This window comes from Palaemon carinicauda, chromosome 9 (assembly GCF_036898095.1).
Source record: "Palaemon carinicauda isolate YSFRI2023 chromosome 9, ASM3689809v2, whole genome shotgun sequence".
Taxonomy (NCBI): domain Eukaryota; kingdom Metazoa; phylum Arthropoda; class Malacostraca; order Decapoda; family Palaemonidae; genus Palaemon; species Palaemon carinicauda.
The window spans coordinates 79,234,553-79,246,491 of record NC_090733.1 but is presented as its reverse complement, the minus strand read 5'-3'; positions in this window follow the sequence as shown (position 1 = coordinate 79,246,491).

Sequence of the window (11,939 nt, the reverse complement as noted above, 5' to 3'; positions counted from 1 at the left end):
TTTACTCTACACTAAGCCAGTCTCATGATATATATATATATATATATATATATATATATATATATATATATATATATATATATATATTGTTAGTAATGGCGGTCATTACGCCACCTTTTTTCAAATAACAACAGACCCCGCCAGCAAGCATGGGTCGAAATGCCACGAGTTTTGGGACCCTACCCAGAGTCTCACCCCCCTCCCACCCTCCTATACCAGTCTACTCCCCCTGAGATCTCAATTTCAGCTACCTTCTACGAGACACGTGACCAAGCCTGACCAATAGGACACCGGTCAGGCCAATCCCCCCTACCCGCCCCCCTCAATTGGGGGTCAAGTGGGGTTGATCTACCCAGGGAAAACTGGAGATCTTTCTTCGTGAGTCAGCATCCATAAGGAGAACATCTCCTCCTCTTCACTCAACCTCCTTGTGGGAAACAACATCGCTCTTCACCCTCAAGACATCAGGGAGGCAGGACCTCTGTCTACTTCTTTCCACAAGGGAAGGAAATCAGAGTCCTTTTTACTAAAGGTAAGGTGTCTGATTTTGAGATTCTCAATATCCTCACCCAACCTCCCATCCTTTCCTTATCACATCCCATTTTTCCTTATCCTCTAAAGAAAATCCTACCCACTGAACCTTGTATCCTATCCCCTATACCCAGACCACGTGTGCCGTTTAGTCCTAGTTTTAATTAATTCACCCTGTGACAGTGTTGATTACCATGTGTAACGTTTAAATCCCTAAGCTTTGCATTTTCATTTAATTTGCTTAAAGGTTTTAACCATACGACTTCATCGTGTTCCCAGCCGGTAGAAGTAAGTGTGCTGTTAATAATTCAATTTATTTCCCTTTCCAGGGAACGTTGTTTGCTGTGCTGTCGTTTCATCCACGGCCAACCAAACTCCATCTGAAGCTCCTCGTGGCATAAATTAAAATAGTTAACTGTTGTGCTCCCCTTTCTTTTATTAATTCTTATTTAAGTGTTATTGTAAATATATAATTTTGTCAGTATTCCTTGTATCATTGCTGACTGGCGACCTACCATTATTATTTGTTTTGTTATGGCCCTTGAGTCCCTTAAGCAAGGCCGGACTCGAACCAGTGGCCCGTAACATATTGGCGACCAAAGGCCAGGATTCGCTAAGATAGTAATTTAAAATTAATTTTATCAAAGTCAAATTCCCCCCTTTTTCTGTCTTTAGCGACTTGACGAACCTCAATTTCATTTCAAGTAAATTATATTATCACTGGAGTTGGAACCGTGGAAGAACACAGCAAAAGCCTTCTATTCTCATTGTTAAAGTTTTGTGTTTATTAGTGTGTGTGTTCGTGCCGCGAACCTTTTTGTTTTAAACCCACGTGGAAGAAGTCTAGTCCTATTGTGTAGCGGGATAGCCAACCGCGTGAGATGAATTTGTGTTCTGTTTTTTTCTGAGTGTTTATTATCAATGTGGATAATTTTTTTCCATTTATATATTGTGCAGAGTGAATGTTTAATTTTGTGTTAAAACTAAGTGAAGTGAAATTTACGAAAATCTAGGAGAATCCGTGGTACACTAAACCACGTGTTAAATTCCAGTGAGGCTTAATTCCCGTGTTGGTAACGGTAAGCGCACATGACATTCATTTTTTCAATTTTTCCGTTTGACAAGTAAGGGTATGTAATTTCTTTTTATTACTTTCTCGTGGGATATTACTTTTATGTACATTTTTTTTGAAGGGGATAATTTTCGTTAGTCTGTGTAATATGGTTAACCTAAGGATAAAGGACTTATGATGTCACATTTAATTTAAATTTTTTCAGTCAGGGTATAGGATCATTAAGATAAAATATTTGGGAGTGTAACTTATTAAATTCATTTTTCTTCTAAAGGGAAAGTATGTAAAGGGGCTGATGTTTTAACGAAGCATTAAGCAATCTCAGTGACATTGTCTGTTTTATTTAATTTGTTATACTTTAAGTATAAATACAAACTTGCTTTAAAGTCACAGAGTTGCAAGTGGTGGTGTTGCAAGAACGCACCCACACATTTTTACAAATCCATTTTTTTTCCTTAAGACTAGCATAGGAGGGTCACACATCGTGGAGATTCCATTTTTTTTCCTTAAGACTAGCATAGGAGGGTCACACATCGTGGAGATTCCATTTTTTTTCCTTAAGACTAGCATAGGAGGGTCACACATCGTGGAGATTCCATTTTTTTCCCTTAAGACTAGCATAGGAGGGCCACACATCGTGGAGATTCCATTTTTTTCCTTAAGACTAGCATAGGAGGGTCACACATCGTGGAGATTCCATTTTTTTTTCCTTAAGACTAGCATAGGAGGGTCACACATCGTGGAGATTCCATTTTTTTTCCTTAAGACTAGCATAGGAGGGTCAAACATCGTGGAGATTCCATTTTTTTTTCCTTAAGACTAGCCTAGGAGGGTCACACATCGTGGAGATTCCATTTTTTTTCCTTAAGACTAGCATAGGAGGGTCACACATCGTGGAGATTCCATTTTTTTCCTTAAGACTAGCATAGGAGGGTCACACATCGTGGAGATTCCATTTTTTTTTCCTTAAGACTAGCATAGGAGGGTCACACATCGTGGAGATTCCATTTTTTTTCCTTAAGATTAGCATAGGAGGGTCAAACATCGTGGAGATTCCATTTTTTTTTCCTTAAGACTAGCCTAGGAGGGTCACACATCGTGGAGATTCCATTTTTTTTCCTTAAGACTAGCATAGGAGGGTCACACATAGTGGAGATTCCATTTTTTTTCCTTAAGACTAGCATAGGAGGGTCACACATCGTGGAGATTCCATTTTTCCTTAAGACTAGCATAGGAGGGTCACACATCGTGGAGATTCCATTTTTTTTTTCCTTAAGACTAGCATAGGAGGGTCACACATCGTGGAGATTCCATTTTTTTTCCTTATGGCTGGCACAGGAGGGTCACACATCGTGGAGATTCCATTTTTTTTTCCTTAAGACTAGCATAGGAGGGTCACACATCGTGGAGATTCCATTTTTTTCCCTTAAGACTAGCACAGAGGGTCATTCATTGTTGTGATTCCAATTTTTTAAAGACTAGCATAGAGATTCACCCATTGTTGTGATTCCATTTTTTCAAAAGACTAGCATAGAGATTCACCCATTGTTGTGATTCCATTTTTTTTATGACTAGCATAGAGATTCACCCATTGTTGTGATTTCATTTTTTCAAAAGACTAGCATAGAGATTCACCCATTGTTGTGATTTCATTTTTTCAAAAGACTAGCATAGAGATTCACCCATTGTTGTGATTTCATTTTTTCAAAAGACTAGCATAGAGATTCACCCATTTTTGTGATTCCATTTTTTTTATAAGACTAGCATAGAGATTCACCCATTATTGTGATTCCATTTTTTATGGCTAGCATAGAGATTCACCCATTATTGTGATTCCATTTTTTATGACTAGCATAAAGATTCACCCATTGTTGTGATTCCATTTTTTTTAAAAGACTAGCATAAAGATTCACCCATTGTTGTGATTGCATTTTTTTATGTTTTGGCATAGAGATTCACCCATTGTGGTGACTCCATTTCTTTTTATGACTAGTATAAAGGTTCACCCATAGTTGTGATTCCATTTTATTTCGTCCAGCATAGTGTCACCCATAGTTGTGACCTCATTTTTCCCTGACTAGCCCAGAGGGTCACCTACTGTATAGTGGTGATTCCATTTTTATTGTGTAGTACAGTTGTCATATATATCATTACTTTTTTGGATGCATTACAACCGAACAGCCTAAGCTCACCCATTCTCGTGGCCCTGGTTTTCAAGTTAGGCTCTTGTTCAATTACTTGCAAGGCTTGCTACTCGGTGATAGTTCTTTCTTGAGACGCATTTTTACAGCCATTGTGCATTTTCCCCAGCTCCATCTTCATCCTTTCTTCCATGAGACTCTTGCGTAAGGCTAGAACATCTTTCCCCTCCGTGTAATTTCTTGCATGGTCAACATCGTACGTTGTGCTGTTGAGTTTGTTCTTGTCGCTGTCTCCACAAGAAGTTAGCAAAATGACTGCTGCTGAGATCAGTGCATTTGTGGACTTGGCAGAAGGACAAGGCTATGAGGGAGAAGCATTGCGAAGGTATGTGCGAGAGCTCATGAATGAAGACAAAGCCCGGAGAAGAACAGAGCAAGAAAGGATGCGGTATGAAAGAGAGAGAGCGCATGAATTTAGAATGCAGGAGATGGACGCCCGATTGGCACAACTCAGTCACTTGCCACCTCAACCCAATGTTGCCAAAGTCCAGCAGGACAATCGCAGGAGGACCCACTTCATTGAAGGGTTCACCGAGGAACTCCCTACAGTAGAACTGAAGGTGACCACGTCCCAGCTCAGCAAGAAGTGCGGACTGGGGGCAGGGAGTGATCTTGCACATGAGGGCTACAACTCATGCTTGGGTCAAAAGCCCGTGAAGGGTGTACAGCGAGTGCCCCTCAGGTGCATGAAGGCTGCCAAGCCGGAGCCTAAAACTGTTAGGACGCAACCTGCATGGGAAGACAACTGGCTCGGTGACATTGACCTTGGTGAGGTAGCTTGGCTAAGTGAGGAGGCCCAAGAGTCTTCCTCCTCCAGCAGTGAGTCTGAGCTTCGTACGCCAGAAGTTAATTCTGGTGAAGGTGTTCCACTTTCCACCACAGGGGATAGGGCTACTCCAAGCATCATGCCAGAGACCTCAGAGGAGGGCCAGGGGTCTCCCTTTTCCCACCGTGAGTCTGAGCCGAGTACCCGCAAATTCAATCCGGGTGAAACTGTGCCACTGAACATCCCTGGAAATAGGGCTATCTCAATCACCAGGCCAGAGGTCTCAGAGAAGGCAAGAGGCAAACCACCCATCAGCGCCGAGACCCCAAGGAGCCAGACAAAGCTCATCAGGTTCCCACTGCTGGATGAGACATTGGTAAACAACAGGGCACCCGCCAACTCAAATGAGGTGGAAATGAATAACCCCTTTAAGGCTGAGTTCCTGCTAAAGGATGAGGTGCCCCTTAAGATCAACCGAGGTTCTCACGATCCTGTTAAGGTCTCGTGCTGGCAAGTAGTTGTCCCCTGTAATCTCCGCTTGTCGATGCTAGGCGTGGCCCACGAGAGACTGGGAGGACACTTTGGGGTAACAGGTCCTACCAAGATGATCCAGCATCAATTCTGGCTGGGCTTGCACGAGATTGTTAAGGCTTACTTAGCATCCTGCCATCCTTGCCCAGTCTCCGGTAACTATAAGCAAATAATGCTAAGGGCCTCGCTCCAACTCATCCCATCCATTAGTGTCACAGAACTGACACAATTCTTCTATTGGTATGGCTTCCTAGCCACATTTCAGAAGGACGAAGGTTCCCACTTCATGGCAGAGGAGTCACGACCTCTGACCATACTCTTAATTCATTTTTGGCTTCACCAGGTGCAAGCAGGAATTCCCAACTGTGGAGTTTACTTAAATGGCAGCATAAATTTCTTCCAGACATGGGAAAAACTCCAAACTCAAGAGAAAGAACTCTCAGGCATGGGCTCATCTCTTGAGCACCTTGGTTCCTATCGCGCTGACCATGTTTTCCCACAGACATTCCTAACGGACCATAACCATCTAAACTACTTGACTGAGCTACGTAATGGGAATAAAGGGCTCATGAGGTGCGGCATAGACCTCCAGAACTACAACTGGAAGGTCAAGCGCCTAAAGAACTCGTATGAGAGAGATGTGTTCTCCCGGCATTAGTGCCCAATGCACAGTGCCATGTCCATAGCGTAGCCATAGTCAGTAGGTAAATTTAGTTTGTATGAAAAAAATATTTATTGGCCTTGGTGTCTCCCCAGGTAGATAAACTTGAGGAGCCATCTTGGCATCATTATTTGTATTTAATTTATTTTTATGTATTTATTTTATCTTTTTTTTGCATATAAGCCAATTTTCTTTAATTTTATGCCTACCACTGCACTAGGTCACTTAACTTTAACAATTTTTTACATTCTAATTTTCAATTTTGCATTTTTTAATTTTTCAGTTGCTGCCTCACAGCCAGCATACTTATTTCTATGTGGCACTTAAAGTTAATTTACAGTCAAAATAACGTAAAATGATGACCCTAGTTGCAGCTTAGATATTTATCCATTATCGTGGTGAGACTCACTGAGGGAGGAATCATTAAGGCTAGTGGCTTCAGACCTTGCTTGCAGAGTTCTTGTCCTGTTTTAGGACAAAATCTCTGCTAAAATGGGGGGCTGTTAGTAATGGCGGTCATTACGCCACCTTTTTTCAAATAACAACAGACCCCGCCAGCAAGCATGGGTCGAAATGCCACGAGTTTTGGGACCCTACCCAGAGTCTCACCCCCCTCCCACCATCCTATACCAGTCTACTCCCCCTGAGATCTCAATTTCAGCTACCTTCTACGAGACACGTGACCAAGCCTGACCAATAGGACACCGGTCAGGCCAATCCCCCCTACCCGCCCCCCTCAATTGGGGGTCAAGTGGGGTTGATCTACCCAGGGAAAACTGGAGATCTTTCTTCGTGAGTCAGCATCCATAAGGAGAACATCTCCTCCTCTTCATTCAACCTCCTTGTGGGAAACAACATCGCTCTTCACCCTCAAGACATCAGGGAGGCAGGACCTCTGTCTACTTCTTTCCACAAGGGAAGGAAATCAGAGTCCTTTTTACTAAAGGTAAGGTGTCTGATTTTGAGATTCTCAATATCCTCACCCAACCTCCCATCCTTTCCTTATCACATCCCATTTTTCCTTATCCTCTAAAGAAAATCCTACCCACTGAACCTTGTATCCTATCCCCTATACCCAGACCACGTGTGCCGTTTAGTCCTAGTTTTAATTAATTCACCCTGTGACAGTGTTGATTACCATGTGTAACGTTTAAATCCCTAAGCTTTGCATTTTCATTTAATTTGCTTAAAGGTTTTAACCATACGACTTCATCGTGTTCCCAGCCGGTAGAAGTAAGTGTGCTGTTAATAATTCAATTTATTTCCCTTTCCAGGGAACGTTGTTTGCTGTGCTGTCGTTTCATCCACGGCCAACCAAACTCCATCTGAAGCTCCTCGTGGCATAAATTAAAATAGTTAACTGTTGTGCTCCCTTTTCTTTTATTAATTCTTATTTAAGTGTTATTGTAAATATATAATTTTGTCAGTATTCCTTGTATCATTGCTGACTGGCGACCTACCATTATTATTTGTTTTGTTATGGCCCTTGAGTCCCTTAAGCAAGGCCGGACTCGAACCAGTGGCCCGTAACAATATATATATATATATATATATATATATATATATATATATATATATATATATATATATATATATATATATTGTAAATACAAATATAGCCTTATTACCAGTAGCAGCAGCTGCAGCAGATGCCGTTACAAGTCCACTGTGAGACTAAGGCCTTAGACATATCCTTCCACTCTCATAAGGTCCTGCTATGATCAAGCCATTGTCTTCTCTTCATTCCCCGGCTTCTTTTGCAATCTGTAGGCACCCATTCTGTTATTCTTAATGTCTATCTATTTTCTGTTTTACTCAATATATGTCCTGCCCATGTCCATTTTTTTTTCTTATATATTGTTAGAATATCCTCTACATTAGTTTGCTCTCACATCTATGTTGCTCTTTATCTGTCTCTTAGTGTTATTCGCATCTTTATTCTTTCCATCTGATTAAATACTTTTGTTTTCATAAAAAGATAAATTTTACTGTTCAAAATTTCATTTCGTATACCAAAACCTCCCAATCCTATGTTTATCCTTCTTTCAATTTCGGTCTCAGGTCCTGTGGAAAAACTCACTTTCTGTCCTAAGTAAGTATAATCATTAATAATCTCTAGTTATTCGTCCTTAGCCCTTATTTGTTGTCTCTCTGTATATACAGTTATATATATATATATATATATATATATATATATATATATATATATATATATATATATATCATTATTAATATTATTATTATTGTTATCATAAATATTATTAATATTATTATTATTATTATTATTATTATCATCATTATTATTGTTATTATTATTATTTCTATTATTATTATTATTACTATTATTATTATTATTATTATTATTATTATTACTAGCTAAGCTACAACCCTAGTTGAAAAAGCAAGATGCTATAATCCCAAGGCTCCAACAGGGAAAAACAGCCCAATGAGGAAAGGAAATAAAGAAATAGAAAATAATAAACAATTAAAATAAAATACTTCAAAAACAGTAACAACGTCAAAACAGATATTTCATATATAAAATATAAACAGAATTATGTCACCATGTTTAACATAAAAACATTTGATGCAAGTTTGAGGTTTTGAAGTTCTGCAGATTTACTACCCGATTAGGAAGATCATTCCACGACTTGATTACAGCTGGAATAAAACTTCTAGAAGATTGTGTAGTATTGAGCCTCATGATAGAGAAGACCTGACAATTGGAATTAACGGCATGTGAAGGATGATCAGAATTATGAAATATCTTGTACAACATGCATAAAGAACTAATTGAACGACGGTGCCAGAGATTAATATCTATATCAAGAATAAGAAATTTGATACACCGTAAGTTCCTATCCAACAAATTAAGATGAGAATCAGCAGCTGAACACCAGACAGGAGAACAATATTCAAAATAAGGTAAAATAAAAGAAATAAAACACTTCAGAATAGATTGATCACCAAAAATCTTAAAAGACTTTCTCAATAAGCTAATTTTTGTGCGATTGAAAAATACACAGACCTGATGTGTTTCTCAAAGGTAGATTTGTTATCGAGAATCATGCCTAAAATCTTAAGAGTCATAGAGAGTTAAAGGAACATTATCAATGCTGAGATCCGGATATTGAGGAACCACTGTCTTTGACCTACTTACAATGATACATTGAGTTTTGTTAGGCTTCATGACCCATAATTTGCACCATGCTCTAATTATAGCAAGATCTCTATTAAGGAATTCAGCAACCTCAGACCTACATTTATGAGATAGAATTTATGCAAAGAGTATAGTATTATCTGCATATGCAACAAGCTTGTTTTCTAGGCCAAACCACATGTAATGTGTATATAGTATGAAAAGTAATGGGCCAAGAACACAACCCTGAGGAACACCAGACATCACATTCCTATACTCACTATTGTGCCCATCAACAACAATTCTTTGAGATTTATTACTTCAAAATTCAATAATAACGCTAAGAAACGACCTACACACTCCCAACTGTTTGAGTTTGAAAACAAGGGCATCATGATTAACATGGTCAAAGACAGCACTAAAATCAAGGCTAATCATACAAACTTTCTGACCATAATCAAGGGATATCTGAACAGCCTTGGAGATTGTAAGAAGGGCATCACATGCTCCTAGGCCTTTACGAAAATCAAATCGCAAACTAGGGAACATATGATTACCTTCAGCAATCCTATCAAGAAATTTTGCCGAAAGACGTTCAAAACTTTAGATAATATGGGAGTTATGGAAATTGGGCGGTAATCAGTTGGACTTGAGCTACCACAAACATATTTACATAGTTATGTAACATTACCAATTATCCAACAAGTGCTAAGAGCTACTCTTCTTGCTAACTTGCACAAAATAACAGATAAATTTGGAGCTAAGAAATCGGCAGTCTTTATAAAGAAACAAAGGAAAAATAACCTTTGGGTGTACACCTCCATAAGCATCAAAGTCCATCAACAGAGCTTTAATTTCACTAGATCGAAAAGCTAGACTAGTTAGTTTAGCCCTAGAAAACAGGAATGAGGAAGATCAAGTTTCTCATTACTCGGCTTACTGTAAAATACATCAGCCAAAAGGATTGCCTTTTCCCTTGGACAGTGAGTGACAGTAAAATAAGAACTGTTGCATCTAATCCAAAAAGTACAGATTTAAGGGTAGTCTACCACTTATGTTCCTGAGATGTACCAGAAAGGGTTTCTTTTATGGTTAAACTGTATTAATTTTCAGTTAAAGCATAAGCTCTCGAAGCAAACACTCTAAGTTGACTATAGTTATTCCAGGTCAGATTTGATCTGTTACCCTTTCAAAGATAATACGTCTCCTCCTCCAAATAAGCACGCCTACAATCATCATTGAACCATGGTTTGTCCTTCATTTGGTATCTTAGCACACGAGAAGGGATACACTTGTCAATTATTTTGACTAGATTCTCACTCAAGGGGACTACAGGATCAACACTACTATACAACTGGGACCAGTTCAAGTGCAAAAGATCACTCAATATCTCATTCTAGTCTGCTCGAGTTTTCATATAAATCTTACAAGAGTATGATACATCAGGGAAAGGCTGCTTAGTCTTCACTACTGATGAAATCAAGGCATGATCAGATGTCCCAACTGGAGAACCAATCTTACTTATTATAACGCCAGGAGAGTCGATGTATACGAGGTCCAAGCAGTGACCACACCTGTGAGTAGCTTCACCACCTGATTCAGAGGCAAAGTCAAAAGCTCTTAAGCCATGGCGATCGGTAGGCATCACAGAATTTAACCACTCCCTATTGTGATGGGCCTAGAGTAGGTTGTGACTCGAATGTGAGATGAATGCAACTGAGTAACTTTATTAAAGACATATATATACACACTAGATCCTGTCAAGAAGGTCTTAAAATACAAACATGCTATTTCTTGTCCAACCTGCAACCGGATCTGTTAACAGTTAACAATGAAGTAGGCAGACGGGTTAACACATGATGCTGTCAGTGTGAGGGGAGACTTAGGATACAAAGGATGATATATACAAAAAAAGAGAAATGTCATTACAATGTTGATCGTGTGACACATGGTTGTTACATGGCTCCCCCCTAAAAATAGGATGCCCTGATCTAGAGAGGCGAACTGTAGGCGGGTCATCTGGAAGGAGATAAACAGGTTTTAGACGATCAATGGAGACATAATATTCTTTGCCACGAATATTTAGTAGGAATGCTTTCGGATTGCGTCGGATCATAAGGAAAGGGCCCGTGTAAGGGGGCGTTAGTGGTGGTTTGCTAGTGTTATTGCATAGGAAGACGTGCATTGCAGAGTGCAAGTCTGCCAGTATGTGATGCTTTGCTGGGGCTTGTAAGTCTGGTGGCATGGAGTAAATTTTCCCATGACATGACGTATGCGCTGGAGATCATCGGAGGAGGTTGCAGAAGGAAAAAATTCGGCAGGGACAACCAACGGGTTCCCATACACCATTTGAGATGCCGAGACGTCCAGAGCGTCTTTAGAAGTGGTCCTTACTCCCAGGAGGACCCAGAGAAGCTAAGTAAACCAGTTGGAGTCCTTGCAGTGGGATATCAAAGCTGCTTTGAGGGTGCGATGAAAACGTTCAACCATTCCATTGGCTGTGGGGTTGTAGGCAGTTGTTTGATGTAGAGTGATGCCCAGGAGACTCACTAATGATGTCCACAATAATTGAGAGGTGAAAGTGGTACCCCTGTCAGAAGTAATATGCTCAGGGATATCAAATCTTGCTTTCCATCTTGAGAGTAAGGCATATGTACATGAGGCGGACGTTGCAGTTTCCATGGGAATGGCTTCAGGCCAACGAGGGGAGCGGTCGATAACAGTAAACAGATAACGATGTCCTTGTGATGTGGGTAGGGGGCCTACAATGTCGACATGAATGTGGGTGAAATGACACTGAGGTTGAGAAATGGTGCTCATTCCAGAATCCGTGTGTCGATGTACTTTGGTAGTTTGGCAAGAAGTACAGGCGCGGACACAATCCTTAGCATCCTTAGTAATGCCGTGCCAAATGAACTTCGTCTTCAGCAGTTGTACAGTGGAATGGCGCGAGGGATGTTAAAGGCCGTAAATGAAATCAAACACCTGTCAGCGCATGGGAGCAGGAATCCACGGTCACGGTCTAACCATACTGACGT